General features: G+C 51.6%; 1 long non-coding RNA gene across 1 annotated transcript; it reads left to right on the top strand.

Annotated features, from left to right (window-relative positions):
• Positions 1-8295: 8295 nt before the first annotated feature.
• Positions 8296-11837, top strand: LOC138117621 (uncharacterized). The gene is made up of 3 exons (XR_011154739.1): positions 8296-8505; positions 9982-10265; positions 11706-11837. It is a non-coding gene; the product is annotated as an uncharacterized lncRNA (long non-coding RNA).
• Positions 11838-24554: the final 12717 nt, after the last annotated feature.

Raw genomic sequence — 24554 nt, 5'->3', positions numbered from 1 at the left:
GCCATGCTGGGATCTGTGAGCCTGTTCCAGGTCTGTGCTGGGGCTTTCCAGGAGTTAACACTGAACTATTTGTATTTTTATGGGTGTTGCTGACTGGGACTATTTACGACAGAACTAAAGGAATTAATATTCATAGCTTCCCCTGACTGTGCCATATAAATCAGGAGGGGCTGTGACAGTGGGCCCTTGTTCCAGCCACAGTGTGGCAGCTGCTCAGATGTGGCTGGACAGTCTTGGTGCACAAATTAAAGCTTTTTGAAAGACCTCTGCCTTCAGCACTGCCAAGCCAGTCTGTGTAGTGGCAGTGATACACCTTGTGATGAAGGTGAGCCTCATCCCATGGGCACATATCGATGGACAGGAGATTTCTGGGCTGTCCAGTCCAAACTTGGATCTACATGGCCTTCAGGCAGCACAGAGGAGCTCTGCAGACTGATCTCAGATCTGAAGGACATTGTGGGGTGGACACATGTGTTGGAACACTGCACAAGTGGAGGTGGCACTGCAGCAGCCCAGCACGGGAGCACAGCCCTGCCGAGGACTGGGGCAGATGGAAATTGCCACCAAACCCCTGCCTGAGCCACGACAGGGCCGACCCCCCGTGAGGTGCCCGGGAAGGCAGCAGGGAAGGCAAAGGGTGGGGTAAGAGCCTTCACTGCACTGCTCGGGGTGGCATAAGCAGGACCTGAGTGTGTCCCCCACAGCAGAAGAGCTGTGGCTTCGTGGGGATGTCCAAGACAAGTTGTGGCCTGCAGGGACATGGAGATGTGTCCACCTTGTTCTGGGGCTGGAGACCTGGAGTGTCAGCAGTGCCCTGACGGCCCCGACTGCACCGGGAGAGGAAGGAGCGGCTGTGGGGGCTGGTGGAGAAACTGTGGCTGAGCCACACTGAAGTTGAGGAAAAAGATGGCCAAAAAAGGAGTAAGAAAATTAATTGTTAATGATATAATAGATGGGAGGAAAAAATAGAAGAAGGTCAACAAGATCCCAGATATGTCAGAATTAAAAAGGATTATGTTTGTGTGTGTAAATCCCCCTCTGGAACTGGATTCCATATGTGGAAGGAAAACAATGCTGCTTTTCTCCTTCCACACACTATTTATGGTGCTCTCCAAAGTCATGGCCCAAGACTCATTGGTATTTCATGAAGAACCTGCTCAGCCTTCAGGCCAAGCAGTGCCAGAGTCCAGAAAAATAGACACTGCAAGAGCCATGTGATTGAACAAATGTTATTCTTTCCCCTGTTTTTATACTGAGAAAAAGCATTTGGCAAGAAAGTTTCATCACTTTGAAGACTGACCTCTTCCATCATTTAAGCCCTACTGCTTAGATATGGAGAGGGCAAACTGCACCTCCCTGAAAAAAAGCCAAGAGTGGAGTGAGGGAGCAGGGGAGGAGAGCCTGGAGGCTGAGCTGGGCTCTGTGCCTGGGCTCACCTGTGCTGGGGGGAGATGCTGATGTGCCCCTGCTCTGGCAAAAGCCAGCTCCATGAGCTGGGGTTCAACAGTTCATCTCAGCAGTGCAGGTGGAGAGCTGAGGGATCCAGGGGTGTGCAGGGTCACCTCCTCCCTGCCCTGCCCCTCCTGAGGAAGTGCCAGCAGGAGGGAATGTATGTTCAACCAACCCTGGCCCCGGTGAGGAGGAGTAGCCTGAAGCCCTACTGTGATTGTTGATTTGGATCTCTTTCCTGGAAAAAGCCAGAATTATTTGTCCTCAGGACGTGGTGGTTATAAGCAGAAGGGCAACATTTTCCAACATTCTTTTCCCAGAGAAATATAAATACACGTGAATATTTTGTGTGCTCGTGCCTGGTTTGCCACGTTCTTGGCTGCAAATGCCCTTCCCCTGCTGAACCTGAGCAATCAAAAACCCCAGACTGACATTTTCCACTCAATTTTTCCCAGTGATAGTGTGTGAGTGTTTTGAGGATGCATGCAGGGAGAAGGCATGGCTTTGTTTGCACATCTGTTAGGAGTTCCAGGTTTGCTGTAGCTGATGGACAGCTTGAGGGGGGCTGTGCCCCAGGGCCAGGTGTCTGCTGACAGTCCTTTGCTCCCTGTGTTTTTACTCTGTGTGCTTCCACCCTGCCATCCCATCTCTTTGACTAAAACAAGGCTATTTGTGACCACCCTGCTGCTGGGGATGGTCTCAGCCCTGGAGCTCTGGGCAGATTCAGGTCTCTGCTTTGGGAATCCACCTTACATGTTTTGCAGTTTGGCTCCAGTCTCCAGTTCCAGCAGCTGGAGCCAAGGCAGAGCTCCCAGGCTGCTCTGTGCTGCTTTGGATTCAACCTCTTACTGCCCTTGCTTTGGAGACTGTATTGTCATTGTTTGCTGTCTGTTAAATGGCTGTAAAATGAAAACAGCAGTGACCCTCTGAGCCTTTGAGCCCAACACCTGCTGGAGGTGGAGCTGGCAGCTGCTGCAATAGGTCCTGGTTTGTTCTGCTGGGTTTTGCCTGCAGAAACTTATGGCAAAGACTTTACCTTGGAAAATCCAGGAGAGGAGGAGGGTAAAGGTGCTCACCTGGGCCTCTGGGGTTGGTGGTATGCTCACAGCATGAGAAGGTGATGGAAATCACAGAATGGTTTGGGTTGGAAGAGACCCTAAGGATCATCCAGTTCCAATGCCCTGCCATGGGCAGGGACACTTTCCAGTGGAACACATTGCTCAAAATCCCACCCAGTCCTGAGCACTTCCAGGGATGGGGCATCCACAGCTCAACGGGACACACCTCGGGTTTCCTCTCCAGGCCTGGGTTGCCACAATATGGCTTTATTCCCTCAGCAGGAATGTCTTGGGATGTGCAGAAGACCAGAGAGCTGGGGTTACTGCTGGGCTCTTCCAGGTGCTCCTGGGATGTGGCTGCTGGGATGAGCAGTGGCTGTCACTGAGACGGCTCAGTGCCTAAAATAGCATCGCTCAGGTCTGGAGATGGGACAGACCTCGTGGGGCCTGAGGTGAGGCTTAAAAGGAATTTGAGCTGTCAAAAGCAGAACAGGGTGTTTGAAAACACAACCCTCAGCTTTCCCAGTCTCCATGGAACCAAATTGAGTCTGTGTCCATCAACAGGCCAAGGCTCCTTTTATAGTAAAAGCAAATATTGGAGGGGCTTGGGGCCAAATGCCACTTTTTTTGTCAATCTGCATTGCTGGTGTGATTTCCAGAGCTCTGAGCCCTCAAATCCTGACCAGAGGAGGGAGAAGGGATGATGGTTGGCACCTTTTGGAGCTGGGCTGTGGCACCACAAATGCTCAGGGTCTGGAGCAATTTCACCTTCCTTGTGGCTGTTACGTGGATACGGCTCCTCTTCCTTTAAAATGACCTGAATGAACTTAATATCCCAAAGGACCAGTGCTGCCTGCAGTGTTATATCCCTCCTTAAACAAATGATCAGGCATTTTCTACTTGGTGTAGAACACAGAGGTGGAGTAAAAACAGATGTAAGCACTTCTGGCTTTGTTTTAGACAATGTAAATGCAGTGGTGGCTGGAGCTGGAGTCTAGAAAATCTCTTTGCACGTGTGCAGAGTAAGGGCTGGGAGTTTAAACTTTCTCCTGTGAAACTGTCTGTATTTTTAAAAAGCTTTTTTATAGAATCTTTAAAGGAGGTGAAAGGAATGTTTCATAGAGGTGACTGGAGATTTGCTCCTAGGAGTGAAAAATAGATGTCGCAATCAATATGCCAGCCTTGAATGTTTTATCAAACTGTAATTATTTATCTGGAATTTGGATTTGGATCAATAGAGTACGGAAGACTGCAGGAGCAGGATGCGCGGGATTTTGGCGCTACTGAAACAGGCAGCGGAGGGAGATGCCGGTGCTGCTCTGCTGTCTCACAGCACCATCTAGTGAGGGCTGCCCGAGAAAGAGCATCCTCCTCCTCCTCCTGCACCACCACCTCGGCCCCGAGAGCAGCCTCCTCCTTTGCCTGGCTCCCGTTTTCCTCGGGGAAAGTTGGATCTGGTGGATTTGCCCCCTAAAGGAAGCAGCCGAAGTTTGCTGTGGTTTCCTCTGGCCTGGCACGGGTGGTTTTTCCCAAGAGCAGGCAGCGGAGCCTTCTGCCTGCCCGGGGAGCTTTGGGCTCAGCAGGAGGGGATGGAACGGTGCAAAGCTGACAGTGGCCCCAGGGAATGCGCTGCACCTGCCCCTTAGGACAGAGGGCTGGATGTGTGCATGTGCAGGCAGTAAAAGGGGAGAAAGCAATTCCCGGCACTGCAAGAGCTCCAGGCTGCTGTCCCTGCTGCAGGTGTTTGCGCTGAAGCGGAGGAGAGCACGTGCCTGACTCCGGTGGGGAAGATCCTTTCAGAGCCCAAATATCCTGCAGAGACTGTTTGTAAATGTCTCCTATTGTCCCCTCTCCCTGCGGCAGGATGTAAAGAAATGTTATGGATCTGAAATCGTAGGAGCCAACACAAGTTCCAGCGCTGGCAGGGGGTGTCCAGCCCCAGGCACTGACCCTGAGCAGGGGCTGCTCTGGCCCCGACCAGTGATGGAGAATGTGAGGTTCATCAGGAGAGACTTTAATAGGCAAGAATTTCTCCTTTGGGAAAAGTGCATCTGGCTGTGTGTGGGATCAGAGCTGCCCAGGGCAGAGTGTCCTGCTGGGCTCCTGTGCCCCCTCGGGTGGGTCCCTCAGGGCTGCAGGAGCCCTGGCAGGGATCCCCTCATCTCTTACCTGCCGTGCCGGGTGCCACTCGTGCTGCTCCTGGCACACCAGGGGCAGTTTGTGCTTTGGGAGTGTCTCCTGGGGTTTCTCCTGCTGAACCCCTCTCTCACACCAGCACCTGACTCTCTGTGGCACCAGAGCTTGGCAATATCCTGATATTCCAGCTGCAAATGCCAGAGCACACATTTGTTTTAAACTCACTGCACTGTTATTTGCAGCTCTGTATTTCTGGGGAAAGTTTCTGCTACATGTGCCTGTTCTGCCAGAGTTATTTTTACTCATTAGAACAAGCAGTTATTGGTGCACTTTTATGCTTATTGCTTCTTTCCTTCGTGGCTTAATGATAACAAAAAATAACTCTGGCCCTGGTTTGAAGCACTGCTGTTCTGCTTGGACTAATAATTGTATTTTAATGGCTCCAGATAAAGGATTAGCACTTGGTTTTGGCAAAGAGCTGCTTTTACTGCTTGAAATAGTCTGAACTGTGCATTTTATATGGGCAAGTGCCATTAAAAATTATTTGTACCCACCCAAAGGACCAAACCTCAACTATTTGTACTCCTGGGATAAGTCATCAGGAAGTGTTGTGATAGGACAAGAAGTAAGGGGTTCAAACCGAAAGAGGAGAAATTTAGATTAGACATTAGAGAGAAATTATTCCCAGTCTGTGATTGCATGGTAAAGGCACCTCAGAGAAGTCAGGAGTGCAGCTGGGCTCTCCTGCGGGTCTGGACAGGCTGGTGGCCAGGCCTGTGTCCCTTTGGATGGGATGGGGATGCACTGAGATGGAAAGATAAAACAACCATGTCACTGGGCAGATTTTAGTGCTGATGGCTGGAGCAGAGTGTCAGGACGTGCCTGAAGGTCTGTCATGTGAGGGGGTGCTGAGGTGTTGATAAGGGCTAGTATCAGCCAGTTTAATGCTGAAAGTGCTTCTCCTGTATCTGTAAATATTATTTTATTGAACTGTCCATCTGTAGTCAGCTCAGTGTGGGTTTTAAGCATCCAGAATGGTCACGTCAGGTGTGTTTTTATTGCTGTGTTCAGATGAAAAGGTGTTTTTCAGCTGTTTGCAGAGGTGGGTGTCAGAGCCAGTGGGGAGGTGACATCTGGTGAAGGAAAGGGCTCATCTCAGGGGCAGAAGGGTCAGGGAGAGGGTGACAGCACCTTGTCCTGCTGGGTATGTGTGGCTCCTGCCTGGGAGAGCTGCCTGCTCTGATGGCCGTGGGGTCAGCAACACTGGAATGCTCATCCAGCCAGCACGTCTGGAACGATATCGACCTGGAAACCCCAGAGTCTTGTTTTAGCTATTTGATCACAAATCCTGTATTTTCATTCCAAACCAGAATGGATTTCAGGTGTCGGGTGTCGTAATGGACAGGTTCATCCTGTCACAGGGTGACCCGCGGGAGAGCGGTCCGAGCTCGCCCAAATCCAGCTCCTGGCCGCAATGCCAGAGGGACCCGACTGCCTGGGTAAAGGATACACGAGAAATTGCCCCTGTTGGTTACGATGGGGCAGGCACTCGGTTCTGAGCAGGAGCAGCTCTTGCTTTGCTCGTAGATAGCCGCAGCAGCTTCTGACCGCCTGCGCTAATCCCCAAATCCCACTGTTTAATGCTGTTAAGCATAACAAATTATCCTATTCCACAGAATCGAGGTTTTCCTTTGCTGTTGGATTGGGGGGTTTTGGTGGCTTTTTCCAGTGACAGGGAAAAATTCGGCAACACTGTTATCAGGGTCCAACAGGTCCTTTTTTTACAGCTTTGCTTTCCTTTGTATCGCCCTATTCACATGCACTTAAGGGTGTGAACACTCCTAAACACTCACGGTTCCGAGCTCTTTAGCGTCGTTCTCGTCAGTTTTAAACTGTTCGCACATTTCAGAGCACAAAAATAGAAAAGAAGCACTTTCCAAGAGAGTCTCCAGCAAAACAAGAGCGGCAGCAGCGAGCCCCTGGCACTGCCACACGGATGCCACGCTGACGAGTCTCTACTATTTTTGTGCGGTTGTACTTCTTAAAGCTATTCTTAAACTGTGTTTCCAAGTGATATGTTAAAAATAACTGTTTCCAGAACCGAACTCCCTCTCACCAAGTATCAGTGCACGGGCCGGTGCAGTCGGTGTTTGTGGAAGGGGAGGAGAGGGCTGGCACAGGGCTGCGCCAGGTCTGTGACCTGAAGGTGTTACACATTGCACAGCCCAGTGATCCCAGTGGGCTTAATGCCTTCCAACCCAGACCAGATTCCCACTGTCTGTGAACTAATTCTCAAACGGCCTGAGACACTGTCCCCACCACTTGAAGATGATGCTCCTGTTTGGTCTGGACATGACTGAGATGCTGAATCAATCTTACTGATTTCCTTTTCACTAGGAAGCTCCTGCAGAGCTTCTTGCTCACCATCCCTTGGGAACCTGTGCTCCTACTGCTCAAGAACAGCCTCTCCTGCACGAGGGATGTGACATTTCCAGTTAAGCATGTGGGGTTTTGTTTTCATAGGAAGAAATAATTAATTTTGCTGCCCATGCTCTCAGAAGAAAACTCCAATAAATCAGTAGTGGATGACACCCTGAGTCTCTCCCTGTGCCGTCAGATCGGGTGCTGTGGCCAGGCTGGCATTTTCTGGCTCATCTGTGTGCTCTTTTCTTGCCTAGATGGAATTTTTAAAATCTGCTGCAATATGAAGGTCACTTTCATGGGCTGAATAACATCAAGGAGTTTGGACATCAGGAGAACTGATTGTTCCCAGGGGTTATTTTTAGAGTGATACCTAAGGAAACAAACAGCCCATGCCCCATGAGCAGAATGAAAATAAGCTTGAAACTTTAAGGGAAAGGCCAACAGAGTCAGGGCCCTGCCCCTCACCTCCGCAGGTGTGTGTGCAGTTCTGAGCTCTGCAGCTACAGCTCCTCACCTGCTTCCAGACAAAGAGCCTGGGGCTTTGGAAAGCTCCTGGAGCCTTTTTCCTGCCTGGCTGCTTAGCCCAGTCTGGGCTGGGGCTCTCTGTCTGCCCATCTGCCAGCACTGCTCCGTGTGCAGATGCCACAGGATGAGGGCTGATGTCCCTGGTCGCCTTCTGACCTCCAGGGCTTCTGGTGACCGGTCCAGGGCTCTCCCGGGCCCCGGAGGGAGCTGGGCCCCTGCAAGGCTTTGCCACCTACACAGGGGGTCAGTGTTGCTCCACTGCAGCGCAGGGACCGGGCTCCGGGAAAGCAGGGCTGGGAAGGGACAGCAAATCCAATCCTCTGTCTGGATGGGGGCCTGAGGCATCCGTTTGGTCTCTGCAGGCACAGTCCTGCCTCGGGGCTTCCTTGGTCACTGGTGTTTTGTTGGAATATGGGTGAGCTGCTGGTCCCTGCTGCGGGCACAGCCCTGGGCACCGGCCCCACTCAGCTGGGGGCTGTCCCAGGGCTTTGCTGGAATGCCCCTGGGATGAGCTGGATCGGCAGCAGGCGCTGGCTGGGGTGTGGGGGTGTTCGAGTTCAGCCCTCTGCTCACCTGGGAATGGCTTGAGCTGCTGCAGCCAAACCTTCCTGCAGCTGTGAGCAACATCTGCCTGCGATTTACCCTGGCTTCCAGCCCTCGGCCGTCCTTTCCCAGAGGAGCAGAACTCCTGCCACTCCCTCTGGGCACGGGGGTGAGCCAGGACGCCTTCGTGTGGCACAGGCGAGGAGCCCTGGAGCCGGTGTTCCAGGCACAGCCCTCGCAGGCAGCTCAGCACACCTGGCTGAGCCCTGGCTGCAGCCCCCCAGGCTGATGGGACACCCCGCTCCTTGGGATGGTGACAGGCACCTCACTGCAGTTCTCATTTTCTGGCTTTTTCCTCATTACGTGCCAGGTAAAATAGCCAGAGATCTCTTCCTCCTGTTGCTTTTTTTCCTCTGTAAGTTTGAGGCAAACTCTTGCCACAGCCTTATCCAGAAGCAGTGCTGGATAATCTTTCCTCTTATAAAGGAAATTCCTTTTCCGACGTTAGCAGAACATTTGTTTGTGTGACAGTTCCCATTTAGCTTTTGACAAGCTCGGTAGCTGGTCAATTTATTTTACTTTTTAAGTGAAATAATTAATAAAGAAAAAAATTGCTTTCTTTTGCCAGCTCTACAGAGACATTCGCCTTTGTGAAATAATTATTATTTATGACTGCTTTAATAGTTGTGCAGCACAATTTTATGGCTTTGGATTGTGTCCCGTTAGGAGCAGGATTTTTTCACTGAATTTAGATGCAGGAAGTGTGTGTCTTGCATAATGCAAGATATCCCAAATCGCCGGGCAGCTCCGTGCAGGAATAATCTCCTGCTGTCAGGAGTGTCACAGCTGTGACACAGTCCCGGTGCGGGAAGTGCCACGGGGCAGGTCGGGGAGGAGCTGGGCAGCCTGTGCCTTCCTCCTCCTCTAACTTTGGGGTTCAGCTGCCCTTGTTACGAGGGTTGGGCAGCTGTGTGCAGGTGCCGCCCGGGTCCCCCTTACCCCGCATCTCAAACCCCCTCGTGCTCTCTCCGGTTCCCGGCCGATGCTCCTGGGTCCCGCAGAGATGCGGAACAGGGATGTGCAAGTCCTGCCCAGGTAGCAAAAATGTCTTACCCCGTGTGCTGTCAGCACCACAGGTTACGGTGGTGAGAGGCACACGAGAACTTTCCTCTGCACGGGTGGGAATGAGGCGAGATCTCGGGCTGGAAGCGCAGCAACTGGTCCAGAGCCCTTTCGGGAAGGGCGTGGTGGGATGGGACTGGACGGGGCTGCCCGGGCAGGGGGTGCTGAGGAGGATCCGTCGGGATGGCAGCTGGAGCCACCGGAGCTGCTCCTCGGGCCGGCTCTGCAGCACCCGGCTGCGCTTGGAGGTGCCACGGCCAGCCTGGAGAATTATTGCCACCCTCTGCTTTATCCAAACAGTGATCTTTAAGGGAGAAAAAAAAAAAAAAAAAAAGAAAGAAAGAAGGGACTGTTCTAAAACTGCTTTGTTTATGCGGCTCCATTAAGTTTGGAATAACAGAGATGGTATCGCGTAACCGTGGCAGTCACTCCAAAGCATGAATCCACTGGGGCTAATGACGGCTTGAAGAGCCTCAATGAATCAGTTGTTAACTGCTGCTAATCCGCGCTGCACCGCTGCCGTCGGGATGCTCCTGCCTCTGTCAGAGCACGGGCAGCAGCCTCTTCAGAGCGGCACTCGGCTTCCCGCACTGGGGGGAAATGAGATTGTCCTTTATTAGATGTACACATACATTCTTTGGCTAATTCCGCATTTACAGATAGATTTGAGGCTGGCATTAGTAATTTGTTTTCCCCAGCAAATACCTTGCATCCTTCTTGGCAGGAGCTGGGGGCTGACAGATTAATGGTGAATGTGCTATCGTTGGCTCCTGGAGCTGCCACCCCGGCCGAGCTGCACACACAGACCCAGGGAATCACCGTGGATCCACAGAGCTCTGGGAATGAGCAGTGCTTAGGATCCCATTTAAAATTCTGTTTCTGCACCCAAAGGTGCAGCACCTGTGCTGCCGGGGCAGCGCGGCTTGTGCCACCTGTCACAGGGAGAAGCAGCTCCAGCACTTCCAGCAGCTGGGGACAACCTGGCTGGCAGCGCAGGCAGGAGTCCAGGTCAGTGATTTTCATTCCTGATTTTATTGGAAGGCTCAGGAGTTCCGCTGGGCTCTCTGGGGGGAAGCTGGGAGGGGATTTACTGCCTTGGGTCAGGCAGAAACAGGGGCTTGGAGGGGCAGCTTTAGTCCTTAGTGGGGGCAGTCTTGTGGGAGCTGAGTTGGGTTCAGAGGTGGGGGATGCTTTGCGGTCAGAGAAGAGTTCAGGGATGGAGCTGAGCCTCTGCCCGGTCCGAGCCCCAAGGCCCCCGAACGCCAGGGGTGATGTGGGGCAGTGCCTGGGCTCCTTTTCCAGGGCCTCGGTGACAGCCGCTGGCTGCTGCTGGTGGAATGCTCTGGCATTTCCATTTGGTAGCTGCAGTGCTGGAGATCACAGACTGGGATGAGAAAATCTGGTGAGGTTCAGCAAAAAGCCATTACTGTCCTGCTGGGTGCTTCCCGAGCACTTCCCATTTCCCCACAAAGTGCCTTCAATTACTGTGTGCGGAGGCCTTCGTTTGTCAAAACACATCTCCATCCATCCCAGGAGACTGGAAATGGTGCAGCCATGCCCACCACACTGGTGGGGGCCCCGGGGGGTGCCTGGGGGGCACTGCCCCAGGTCAGAACAGCTCTGCCGGAGGAGACCTTCAGCTCCCCTGGGAGCCACCAGCCGCAGCCAAGTCCTGCAGGTAATAGAGCAAAAGGGTTCCCTGTGCCTTTGGAAAGGGAACATAACACCTCTCCCGCTGCCAGGAGTTAACAGGAGACTCTGGAATCATGGTGATCCCCGTGGAGATCTGATTTCGGGACTATTTATGCAAGAGTCATCTGTTACAAGGTTATTAAGAAGCTAATGGGGGAGTGCACATAAATTAGGCAGGATTGGCTCTTGTCCTTGGAAATTAAGGAGCATTTGAACATACTCAGGCATTGCGAAAGAGCCTGGGGGCAGTTTCAGAGGTTTTGAAAAATCCTGTCAGATTTAGCAGCAGGAGAAGCAGCTGCTGGGGGAAGGTGCCAGTGGATCCTGCTGGGGCACAGTGTAAACAGAGCCAGTTTTTAATCTGACCTGCCAGCTGCGACCAGCAGCCTCTCCCCATGGGTGCTGGCTTTGGCTGGGGTAGGGTTAGTTTTCCTCACAGAGGCCAGTGTTTGGGGTTGGATTGGGGTGGAGTGCATTTTTTTCTCAGTAGCTGGTTCTTAGTTAATGGCTGGGGTTAAGCCATGACACCGAGCTGTCCTGCACCACGGCAGCACCAGCCTCTCCCTGCAGCACGGACCCTGCTTTGGGCACTTCTGCATCGTGTGGAGAGGGATGGACATCTTTTGGGACTTGGAGCTTTGCATTTACTCCCTGTATTGCCCAGGTCTCATCTTAATGTGCTGGTAACAGGTGTAATCAATGTGTTTGTGCCAGGCAAACAGGGTCTCTCTGAGTGGTTGGGTTTGTGTCTTGCAGATGTTCCCCATCGTTGACTTTTGGAACCAGAGATCCCTCTGGTGTCACAGAGCAGCACTCGCCACCTCCTCCTGCATCCTGCAGCAGGTAAGGGCGATGTCCTGCTGCCCACCCTGCCTCATGGGGACGATCAGTGAGCTTGGGTAAGCATAATAAAATGTTGAGAACAGTCTCTGATTAAAATTTTTATTTAGATTTTAGATCTTTAGCAAATGAAAAAGAAATTCTAATTCTAAAAGAAGTCTCAATTACCAAGTGAAATACCAGAAAAATAATTTTTTAGAAATGTATTGAAAGATGAAGGTGACTGGGGTTCTTACTGTTCTTTTTACATTTTCAGAGCCCAGGCAGACATTATTTATTACCGCTATTTTTATCATAGTAGTTAATTTTGAATAAACATTAGGATCCTACTCCATCTGATCCTCACTGGAGTGTTGCAATCTCTGTTGCTGCTGTTATGTGATTGCAGATGTGAGAGCCCAGCTACAACATACCATCTTCACACACAGGAGAGAAGGTTTCACAGGAAAAATGCCAGTAAACCAAAAGACCAAAAAACCCCTAAGTGAGATGGTTTGATTTTCCATGTGGTCTGTCAAAACCAATTCTTCATCAAATTCCTGGCTTCCACTTAACTGCAGGCTCTAATGTCCCCTCCTCGGTGCTGAGGGCAGTTTGTGCACTGCACTGACACCTCCTCTCCCTGCCCAGCCCCAGCACCGTGTGGGGCTCCTGCCAATCCTGGCTGCCCCACCTGTGGATTTTCACCCCTCCTTTTGTCGTTGGCTGAAGATCTTCTGATTAAAAATCACCATCTTTTGGAGAGAGCTGGGGGGTGGTTCTCTCCTTCTATTTTTGGCAAACCCTTGGTTCCAAGCTTTGAGAGTCTGCAGCATGAAGGAGGCAGGGGCAGGTTTTCCTTAAACAGCAAAAGATGCCCCTGCAAAGTCATTCCTTCCCATACATGCATATAGATATGCATGAACTTGTGTGTGTGTGCGTGTTACAGACAGGCCTGGAGCTGGCCTGTGGGATTTGGTCTTGTTTGGGCGTTAAACCTTCAAACCTTTTGTCTTGTGTGAGGGGTTAAAGTGGCAGCCCCTCCTGCCCCCTCCCTGAGCCCCTGCACGTGGGCATTGAACCCGCAGGGACACCTGACCAGCAGGTCTGCCTTGGTGCACCTGCAGAGGGAGAATTGTTGACAACAGCAGCAGAGAGCACAGAGAGAGCTGAAGGAGGCTCCCATGGGTCAGGCAGTGAGGGGTGGTGGGGAGATAAGGGAGTGAGGGGTGTTCTGCTCTGGGCACAGGGGCAGGGACTGGGACAGCAGCAGTGGCCAGGCTGAATCCCAGGGCCCTGTCCTGTCCCACGGGAACCAGGCCAGCAGTGAAAAGAAGCTCTCAGCCATCCCACAGGCAGGGCCCCCTCCCTTGTGGAGGGCTGCACCTGAGGCTGTCGGAGGGTACCTTTGCCATTTGGGATGACCACACAACACTGTCAGGGCAGAGAGGAAAAATGGCCAGTTTTTGAGTTTTTCTCCTGAGCCACCAACAGCGAGGGCCCAGACAGTTTGGATAAGCTTTCGAAGCTATCCAGATAACCTAAATAATCATCGGCCAGATTCCTGCTGGCCCCAGCAGTTGCTAGTGGTTGTTCTGGAACAAATACAAATCCAATTCGCTCATGAAGAGTCATTCTTGAAGCACGAGATAAACTTCATCCTCTCCAGTGCTGCTGCCAGAGGCCAAGCAGTGACCCCTCAAACAGCCCCCGACCCTGCCTGGGGCTGGGTGTCCCCTGCCTGACATCCCTGGGCTGTCCCTGCAGGAGCCGTCTCGGGGCCTCTTGCTCTCCTTCTGCCAAATGCTCAGAGCTGCTCATGCTCCCATGCAGGGGAGAGGCTGTGGCCACCCGAGTCTTACCTGGGCACAGGTGGGGGGGGCTGCAGGCAGTGGTGCCATCACCCCTGCCCACATCCCCTCCTTGTGCCAAAGCATCACCCAGAGCATCCTGGCATGAAGGCACACGTGGAAATGAGGGACTGGCACCCAGAGCCATGTGTCACCTCCCTGGTGCCCGGTGTGGAGTGGGAGTCCGGCCACTCCTGGCAGATTTTAATAGAACTTCAACTATATTTAGATGAAAAATAAATACATTCTTGGCCTGCACACACTTCTTGATGCCTGATGAATGAGCAGGACCTCTTTCACAGGAAACTATCGCATTCCTGGGGCTCTGCTGGGCGCAGAGAGGGGGGCCCTGCCAGCCTGTGCTCGGTGTCGTCACTGCAGAGAGCACTGGCCATCGCTGTTAATAATAGCTGCACTCCATGGTTATTATTAGTGCTGCATGGGAATGAGGAGAGCAACGTGGGGATGCTGACATCCTCAGCCTGCGTGTTTGTGAGGCCCTAGGGGTGAGGGCAGAGGGACCCTGGCTGGGTTGGACTGTCACTGATGCTGCTTGGGGACAGTACCTGAGTGTGGCCAGTTCCAGCCATCTCTTCCCAGCACCATGACTAGAGATGCTTGGGGCCTTGGCCAGCTCCTGAATTTCTCCTTACAGACTTGCTGCCCAGGAATTCCCACAGTGTGGTCCTGAGCACACCCACCCCATGTGTCTGTACAGCTGCCAGGGGTACAGATGCCACTCAGGCAGCTGCAGCTGGAGCACAGCTGTGGCTCTCATTAAATTGGCTGTTATTCCAGTCCTCCAGAATCTGAGTAACCCCTTGGTGAGGCCCCATCTCACCTTTCTGCCCAAAGGAGCAAATTCTGCTGGGTGAGCCCAAATCTTCCCTCACCGCCCCCTTGGACCTGGGTCTTGGTGGGGTTTATAAATCAAGTTCAATCTTTTGACACCGCAGCCCCTAAATTCAATTTCATCCAATAAATATGAAAACCTGGCAATGTCTGTGCTGCCAGCTCAGCCCCTCCTGCTCTGGACATCAGGGGAGTGCAGCATGGCAGAGGGGAGGTGGGCAGATTCCCAGTGCGTTTGGCTGGGCTCCCTCCGTGGAATCCTTGGCAGCTCTGTCCTTCCCTGGGTGCTGAGCACACCGGGATACCCCAAACAGCTCCTCCCTGCTGGGAGGGATACAGCCTTGCACTGAAGCCCGGCAGCTTCCCAGCGGCTCCCAGCAGAGGCTGCCCCAGCCCTGGAGCCGGTGTAGGATCTGCACCCCTTCCCCTTCTTCAGCTCGGTCCAGCTTCCTCCCTGTATTTGGCTTCAAGCCCCTTTAAAATCACATTTCTTCAATTGCCCAGAACAGGTTCATTGCTCTATGTTGAAAAGCCAAAATAATGTTGAAGGAACTCCTCAAAAAACTGTCTCTTCCCAGGAAAAAAATTCTCACGGCATGGATGTGTCCATCTCTCCTAGCACTGGGATCCTTCCCACGCTGACCTCGGGCCCTGCCTGCATTTGGGGAGGAAAGAGCTCTGACTTCAGCTGATTTTCTCTCCCCTTTCCAAGTCCTGAAGGGATTTTTCCAGCATTGGGATTGTGCGGGCTGTGGGCTCTCAACATGGTAATATCATCCCTGTGTCCTGTGCTTGCTGGTCATCAGTTCAACTCCCATTTTAGGACATATCCTCCCTAAATTGCTGCCTTATTTGGCCTTTCCCTCTGTGATTCCGGTGACATCACCCACCAGGCAGTCAGTTCCAGGGCCATCACCCGGTGGGACCCTGTGAGGAGCTGCTGTGGAGGAGGATGGGGCGCGGGGTCCCCTCCCACAGGGACCTGGGGACAGCGGGGCCGTGGGCCCGGAATGCAGCACAGGCATGGTGGGTTGGGTTTGGAAAGGAAACCTCCCTCCACAGGAGAGGCTGGGTGCTCTGGCTCTGCGGCTGGCACGTGGCAAGGGGGCAACATCTGCATCCTGCCCGGGCCACCCACCGAGCCACCCACCGAGCCTGTCACATGTGTCTCCATCCCCACGGATGCACGGGGCGCTGGGGACGAGGCAGCTCTGTCCCAAGGGGAAGGCCGGTTCTGAGGAACGTGTGACAGTGACACCAGTGTCTTGACTGTCAGTTATTTACCCCTGGGAACAGGTGTTTTCCCACTGGCACTGCCACCAAAGTCCTGCCCCTGGCACCAGCGGGGCTATTTTCCGTGCCCATGCTCCCATCTGAGGATGATGTGGGAGAACCAGCCCATTTCCCTGGGATACTTTGGGACAACTGCCTTTATTTCCCCGCTCTGGAACTTTTGTCTTGACAAGTCAGAAATTCACAGCCCAACTCAGCTCCTTTTGGCTGAAACCTTGCTATAAAAAGCTTTCGTGCCAAGAGCTAATTAGAAATGAAAAGACTGATTTTGAAAAATCAGATGAAGGGGATATTTCTGGGTTAGGGATATTTCCTGATTGCAGATACACAAACCAAACCAAACTCTCATATTAATGGTTCTTCAGAGATAAACCAATTTATTTTGCTACATTTAAGAATGAATCTGAGTTATTTTGTTACCAGAAGTGGTGTTGCCAGCTCGTGCTGCTGGTATTTCTGGTGATAGAATGGCTGAGGAATATTGAGTTTTGGATGTCCATCGGCTGGACCAGGACAGGGCCCATATTTTCCAGGGTAAGCTGCTCTGAGAACCGATTTATCATGAGAAGAGACTTTTATATCTTTAGAATTAATTTAGAATTAATGAATTTAATTTAGAATTTGATATATTATTTTTATTTCTAATTTTCTATACTATTTATGTAGAAAACCATAACGAAAATCTCTATTTGAGGAAGATTAATGAAGCAGCAGCAGGAATTGTGCTCATTCCTTTGGTGACTCCGTGGAGGTTGGAGTCCCCTTGACTTCTTGCATCTATTTATGACATGGAACCACTCAGATGGTGAAGGTATCAGCTGGCCACACTAGTCCTGCTCTATTGAAACCAAGGAAATGACTCTTCCATGTGGGAAGGGAAGGGAAGGGAAGGGAAGGGAAGGGAAGGGAAGGGAAGGGAAGGGAAGGGAAGGGAAGGGAAGGGAAGGGAAGGGAAGGGAAGGGAAGGGAAGGGAAGGGAAGGGAAGGGAAGGGAAGGGAAGGGAAGGGAAGGGAAGGGAAGGGAAGGGAAGGGAAGGGAAGGGAAGGGAAGGGAAGGCCCTACAAGTAACTGCAAGGATACAATAATCCTTCAGGCACTAAGAACATATGAAATAAATTGAATTTCATTCTAGGATTAAGGACGAAAATCTAGGGAGGCTCCGAGACAAATCCGAGACCATGTGAGAGTTGCAGTTAATTGGAGTGTCTCAGATGTGTTTTTTCTTAACTGTTTGGAATTTGTTTTCCCAGAATTGGGATCTTTTTCGGAGAGTTGTGACTGGGGCTCACACACATCACTTTGAATTTGATACTTCAGAACTCTCTGGGATTCCACATCCAGCTGCAGTTGAATGCAGTGCCAGGATATGGGGATTACTGTCAGCCTTTCATTTTCACAGGGGTTTTCTGCACGGTCTCTTCCTTTCCAGCTCTGCACCGGCTCATTCCCAGTGGAACAAGCACGGAATTCTGAGGTGCCCATGACACTGAGCACACGAAATGCCAAGGTGCCCACCAGCTGAGAGTGCAGCAGCTCAGCCCTCGGGGTGAGAGGGCACCACGTGCAGCTGTGTTATTGCTGAGGCAGATGTTTCACCACGGGCTCAGCGAATTCCTCCGCAGCCCCGCGGAAACGCTCAGAGATGGATATTGGCCCTGCACATGGACCCAACCAGCTGAACGAGACACAGGCCAGGGAATAAAGGTCTCTTTTATAAAAGAAGGCCATTAATGCTTTGCCAAGACCTTCCCTTGAGACTGCCTAAATAAATTTCCCCGGGTTGACAGCGCTTGCAGAGCAGCCCTGTGAGTGAGAGGGGACTCGGGGCCGCTCAGCTGGGAGGCACCTGCCTTCTGGGTGTGCAGCTCTGAATGCACTCGGGCAAGAAAGGTCATTTTTCATATCCAAGGAAAACTTGTTGCAGCAATTTTTCTTTTCTGGTGACTTTACAGGGACTAAACATATTCTGGAAATCTCCAAATTAATAACAAGTGGCCTTTAATTAACTAATCTTGATAAACTGACTGTGCCTAATGTTGGGGGGTTTTCACAAAGTTCCTGGGCTTTGGGATGGACCTTCCTGCAGCTGGGAGACCACAGGGTTGCGACAGGCAGCTTTGGTGGTGCAACTGTGGCATGGGAGAGGAGGGATCCTAGAATCACAGAATGGTTTTGGTTGGAAAGGACCTTAAAGCTCATCTTGGTGTGGAGTTAGACTCCCTTTTTTGAGGGGAAAAGAGCCAAACAGCTCTCACTGTGCTTCCTGCAGCCCCTGCACACATGCTTATGCCACAACCTGAAATTAAACATTTCGTTCCTCTGCCTGTAATTCCCCAGCACTTTCTGCAGCTGCAGGGGCCGCAGAGCCACAGCTGTAGGGGCTGTGTGTGGGACAGACACAGCCCTGGGCTCGGGGTCCTTTTTCTGTGGGTGTCTCCAGGCCTTTCGGTGCCAAACCGCAGCTCCTAGTGAGTGCTGACAGCGAGGGGACAGGACCCAAACCAGGGGGCCAGTGTGGGCCCTGCCCTGCAGCTCAGGGCGTGCTGCCAAAGGGGACATGGCTGGGGCCACTGGTGCTCTGGGGCTGTGAGAAAACCCTGCTCTTCTCCTCAGACTCGCACCCAGGCTCCTCTCCTTGGGACATGAGGGAGTCCGGACTGATTTCACGCCACGTTATCAGGACTGATACACCACGACCACCACCTTCCGCCTTTTCCAGCCTTTTCCATAGTGTACTAATTTGAGGAATGACAGACTGAACTGCAGAGGTGAACAGCTGGAGGGCTTCCTCACCCTCCTGCAAGCCAGTGCTGCCTGAGGACCAGCAGAGCCCCACGAATATTCAGAGCACAGCGCTCAACCTCAGGCTCCTTCTTTATTTTTGAGAGAGAAAACCCCCAGTATTTGCAGAGCCACTCTCCTAATATTTTGCCTGACCAGTTTAATTGTTTTTCTCCTCAGCCCTTAATCGTTGCTGTTCTGCAGCCACTGCTCAGGCATTCCTCCTGCAGATATTAAAGTGTGCTTTGTTTAAATCCCAAGTGCCAGTGTCAAGTCCCGAGCCCCGTGCAGCGGGAGGGGAGCCAGGCAGTGCCTCGCAGGTTGGAGAGGGCTGGGGCACAGCCAGGGCGTTCAGCTGAGCTGAGCAATGCTGGTTATATTTTAACACTGTCCAAATATTAACTCTGCCCAGAGGATGTGGAGGTGTTTCCTTGTCACACCAGCATCCGGAACAGCACCGGCCACTGCCAGACGCGGCATCTCCGAGACACCTCTTTAAATGCAGGCCTTGGCTGGAAACTCTGAGAAGGGAAAGGCAGGGAGTGAGCAGGCAGGAGAGCCTCTGGGACAGGGGTGGCTTTACAGGACAGGCTCCTGCTGCCACTCCTGGGACACCACTGCCACACGGTGTCACTGGCTCCGGGGGCGGGTGGGCTGGACCTGGGCACGGGGCAGCGCTCAGGGTCTGGCCTTGCAGCAGTACCTCTTTGGAGCCACAATAAATACAGTTCCTGTATTTATCCTGCTTTGCTCCCGGTGATGTTAGCATTTTTTGTAACAGAGCCTTACTGTTTGTAGGTTGAAAAATGTGACTTTGTGTCACTTGAGATATTTCCTCACTTTCCAGGGAATTTTCAAAGAGATTGAGTATCCAGAGGGGTCAACACCAAATGGGAGGGACACCCAGTGCCTTTGCAGTAGCCCAAACCCCAGCTGTGGTGAAGGGCTGCTGGTCAGGCTCCAGCACCACTAAATGTAATTAAAGAGAGAACAACCTGACCCCCAGGAAATCAGTTCCCAGGAGCTTCCAGTGATATTGGAAGCCACACCAGCTCCAGTCTGGGGGCAGCATTTGCCCACCATGGCCACCAAGGATGCCTTTGCAGAGGCACATCAGTCACAGGAAAAGCCCCTTGACTGTTTTAGTACCAACAAACTGAAGGTTACAAATACCTTACCCTTTGAGATTTACTTTTCCCCATGAGGGCAAAATGCAGACAAATGAATGTTTACAGCTGAAAGCAACCAGTGAGGAGAGGGCAGCTCCTGCTTGGGTTACAACAGACCAGAATTTACTTGACTGTCAGGCACAATATTTAAAGCATAAAGGTTCAAGAAATGACAAGTGCTTTCTGCTAACCATGGCAAATGCCACATGCCACCAAGGCACATGTCCTGCCCTGCTGCCCCCGTGTTCTTCTGATCCCCGGCACTGCTCGGCCCCTCCTGCTGGCTGTTTCACATCCCAGCCCATAACACTTGGATATAGATGGTTGCTTAGGGCAACGAGTAAAGCTGCTCTTAAAGAGGAACCTTATTTTTGGGGCTGCAGAAATCAAGCCAGTGTGAAAGGCTTTTTCCCTCTGGAAGGAGGAGGATGCAGCTGATGGCATCAGCAGCTCAATTCTGGTTTGCTTTGCTTTTCCAGAATCTTGTGCTTTTATTTTCCATGTCCCTGGGCACTCAAAATGGAACTGACCCATCTGAGGCTGCAGCTTACTCTGCAATCTTCAAGAGAAAACCTTCCTTGCCTTATATATATTTTTTCCCTTGGTCTGGCTTTAAACATCCTGGCAAGGGATGGCATCTCCAGCTGTCACATCCCAGTCAATAGTCCCTGGTGTGACATAGCCATGCTTTAAAAGAGCAGGAAAGTGCCCTTGGATTAAACTCACTGGGTCGCCTTCCCCTGTGGACTCTCACTCCAGCCAGCTGAGCAGCAGCAGGGAAAACCTGACCCACTTTGCCTGCAGGGAAGAATTTTGGCATCAGGTGTTGGGGGCTGAATAACAGCCTGGAGAGAGCTGGGGCTGTTGCAAGCACAAATCCTGGAGAGATGGAGACTGTAGTTAATACTCTTCACGGCAAAGCAGAGGATTCCAGGAAGAATGTCTATTACAGCACCAGGAATTTTACCCCAGGATCTTTTACCAGCAGAAAGCCAGGATTATTCAAGGGGTTTCCTAAAAATGTTGTTGCCTGGGGAAAAAAAAGTCATAATTGTTTTCAAAATCAGGACAAATATCGAATTATCACGTGCACCTGCAAAACCCTAAAGTTGAGTCTTGACCAATTTTGATTAAAATGTTGCACTGACCTTCCCTGCAGAAGCTGCTTTTTGGTGTCTTAAATCATCAAAATGTCACTTGGAGAGGCTGCTAGGAAGGTGAGTGTTAATCTCCTGATCCTCTTCCAAGGGGGAGTAAGCATTCCATCAGGATTAAGTTCTGGGGTCACTTCTGGTTCCTGACTTCGCTTGGTTTGAGAACAAGCTCCAGGCAGAGGTCAATCAGAGGCTGGGCAATTAAACAGCTCTAGCAGGGAGTCTGTGGGTTCATGGGTTTCAGCGGTGGGGTTTGTCTGCTTGGGAAAGAGAGGTGGGACCAGGGGTGGGGCTGGGGCTGCTGGCATCAGCTGTGCCTGGCCATTGTGTGCCATGTCCCCGGCTCCATGCTGCAGCCACCACCCAGGGCACAGGGCGGAGGGTCAGATTTCCACACAGGCATCTGGCCAGCAGGTTGGCATTAAACATTTTGGGCTGGTTTTGAACCCCATCCCATTTTCAGCCCTGACCATCTGTTTGCAACCGAGACACAATGGGTTGGCAAAGCACCAGCCCCCTGTGGCAGCGATGAAGGGATAAATCCAAGGACCCAAAGCAGATGCATTTGGTGGGAACAGGAAGCTCCTGGTCACTCCAGGGCTTCCATAAAGGGGATTTTCCAAGGGCTGACGATGGCCTGGGGCAATGAGCCCCTCGGTATTCAGGGCTGCCCACAGGCCATGCAGAGAGCCCGTGGCCTGTCCGGGCTGCCCCTCCCAGCCAGGGGAATGCAGAGGCACCACGGCTGGGCAGGAACCCAGCCCCTCGCTCCGAGAACAACATTTACAGTGCTCTTCTTGTTTGGGCTGATCTCAGCAAAAATTCCCACCAGACTGCTGCAGAGAGAGCTTTTCCTGGAGCTTCTGCCTGAATCCCAGAAACTTCCAGCGCTGCCAGCTCCTTCAGCATCCCCAGCCCTGCTCCAAGGGACACGGCAGAGTCGCTATCCCTGGAAGTGTTCAGAAGATGAGCTGGTGTGGCACTTCATGATAGGCTTTAGTGCGTGTGGTGAGTTTGGATCTCACTCCAAACCCCTGCCATGGGCAGGGCTGCTGCCCATTTACTTTATTACAACACCCCTCTGTGCATGGACATGCAAGAACATCAATCAGGTATTCCTGGGGGGAAGCACCATGGGATGAGCCCTGTGCCCCAGGGCTGCTGGAGATCCTGAAATCAGGCAAAATCTACAAAACCATCACTGTGGAGAGGGTGATTTTTTGGTGATTTTGCTGAAGAAAGGGAGTTGAAAAGTAAATAAAAGCTCAAATTAGATTTATATAAACATAACCTCACTTTTTACAGAAGAACACACAGCCATATAGGCTTTCTTTAACTCTGCCCTAAAGTAGCAGCTGCTGCAGGTCTCGGAAGTTTCCACTGAAACACACCAGCACTTCATGAGTACTTGCTTTTTCACCTCTAAATTTTTCTCTCTGGGGCTTTTAAGCAAGTTTTATTGTAGTGTTTATACAGCCACCTCACTCTGCCTTTGGTTTATGTTTTTCTCGCCTGCAGCCACTGAATTTTGAGCTTTATTAGTTATAGGTACCTGAAATCACATTTTTTTTAAAGAATTGACGGCCTAATAAAACCCCTTAAAAGTTTCTGTTTAAGGCAATTGTCCTCCACCCCAGGATCAGGTTCTTACTGAGTTATACCCAGGATCAACAACTTCTCTATGGCTGTTTGTTACCACCAAGGTAAATAACAAGAATCCCATCCATTCCAATAAATCAGGTCTGCATCAATTCACTGGAGAAGCATCCAAGCAAAGAGTTGTTTTTGGAAACAAACTGTAAAGGAGAAGGCTGATTTGCTTTTCTTGCCTGGAATGATGCAAGCCAGAGCCTGAGCACCTTCAGTCCAAACCCCCACCCTGGGGCTCTGCTCTCACACCCAAAGCCAGGCACTGCAGGGAAACACAGACCACTGTAGGTTTCCCCCTCATTTAAGGATTTTCTGCACAGTTCCAGAAGCACAGGGGATGCAGAGCTGGCTCCAGATTCCCCACACCATCTGTACCCCACAAATCCCTCCTCCTACCCACCGACCCCTGAGGACAGGGCTTCCACATGTGTCCAGTGCTAATCAATCAATCAATCAGTCAGTCAGTCAATCAATCTCAGTGTCCAGGTGTTTTCCATAGACCAGGGAAACCTGTTAAATGCCTCCAGACCTCCCTCTCTCCTGGCTGCCTGGAGAGAACTGTGTGGGGCAGTGGTGGGAGTGAGCCCTGCTGTGAGATGCCAACCAGCTTCCTCTGGTGGGTTCCTCTGGTGACCCCTGGCCTCGGAGTGGCAGCTCTTTAACAGTGAGTTACTGTCCTCCTCTCACTGGGACTAGGAGCTTTCTCTTATTCACAGGAGCTGAGAAATTGAATTTCAAGTTTAATTGTTTGTTTTGGCCTGAATATTGCAAATGTACACAAGGAACCAGCAGTGACTGAAGGGCTCCCCCTGGCCCTCCCTCCCTCCCTCTCTGGGGTGTGTAACAGCATCGCTCTGGCCACTGCTCATTTCTCAATGGTTTCCTCCCTGCCTCAGCAGGTAAAGCTCCCTGTGCTCAGGTGCAGAGCACAGGCACCTCCCTGGCTGAGGCCAGGTCCTCCTCTGGTCCCATGGGACAATGGCCCCAGGTGGGGATGACCCCGGTGTCCATGGGGGATATGGGGAGGAAGGTGAGCCCCACGCAGCCACTGTCCTTCAACAGCCTCTGCCTCTCCCAGGTTCAATCTCCCACATCACAGACAGATGGGCCCTTTCTCTGCCCTGAATATTTCTTAAAAAAAAAAAAAAAAAAGGACACTACAAATGAGACAGCACCGCAAATATTTGCAGATTCAGAGCAGTTAAGCTCCGAAAAACTTCAGCTTGCAAAACTTCTACTGAAATGTGGCTTCAGCCCAGTCAGTGGTTATTTCTCTCTGTGGGGAGGCTCTGCCCTCCCTCTCTCCCACCCTTGCTCCTGGCTGGGTTGGCAGTGGGGGAGCAGGTGAAGGCTTTTTGTATCCAGAAATACTTTATTTAAAGATTTAGGAACATTTAAATGTACTGTCAGTTGTATTTAGAACGACTATACAGAATGTTTGAGTTTAAATTGGAGCTGGATGCTCACACAGGAGGCACAAATTCCCTGTGCTCACCTGCCCTGGTCATTGACAGGACACGAGGGGCTTTGTCCTTTGCAGCCCCACAAGTTAAAATACTGCCCTTGCTGGGGGGAGGATCAGCTCATGCCTACCCCTAGAATTTCCATTCTAATATCAACACTAAAGGCTCCCACATGCTTCGAGCTGCTTGATGCATTAATTTCATGCTTTTGCTCCTGACACTAGCACAGGATTCTGTTAAGCTGTTTAATTGCAGTAAATTTCTTTAGCAGACAGCAGTTTACGAGCTGCAGAAATACCTGCAAGGCTCAAACAGGTGCCAGCAGTCCCAAAGGCCTGAAGCAAGTGCGTGCTGGAACAGGGACTTCTGAGAATTACAATTTACAGATCACAAAATCAAAACTCAGAACATGCTGCCACTGTCCCTTGTCCACAGTCCCTCTCCAGCTCTCTTGGTCTCTCTCCTTTAGGTTCTGGAAGGTATCTACAAGGTCTCCCTGGAGTCTTTCATTGTACATAAAGTGAACATGACCCCTCTCCTGTCAGAGACCATCTCAGGGCAGGGAGGGTGGTG

Source organism: Aphelocoma coerulescens, chromosome 12 (genome assembly GCF_041296385.1).
Source record: "Aphelocoma coerulescens isolate FSJ_1873_10779 chromosome 12, UR_Acoe_1.0, whole genome shotgun sequence".
Taxonomy (NCBI): Eukaryota; Metazoa; Chordata; class Aves; order Passeriformes; family Corvidae; genus Aphelocoma; species Aphelocoma coerulescens.
Note: the sequence above shows the minus strand (reverse complement) of the source record. Positions and strands in the feature narration are given on the sequence as shown.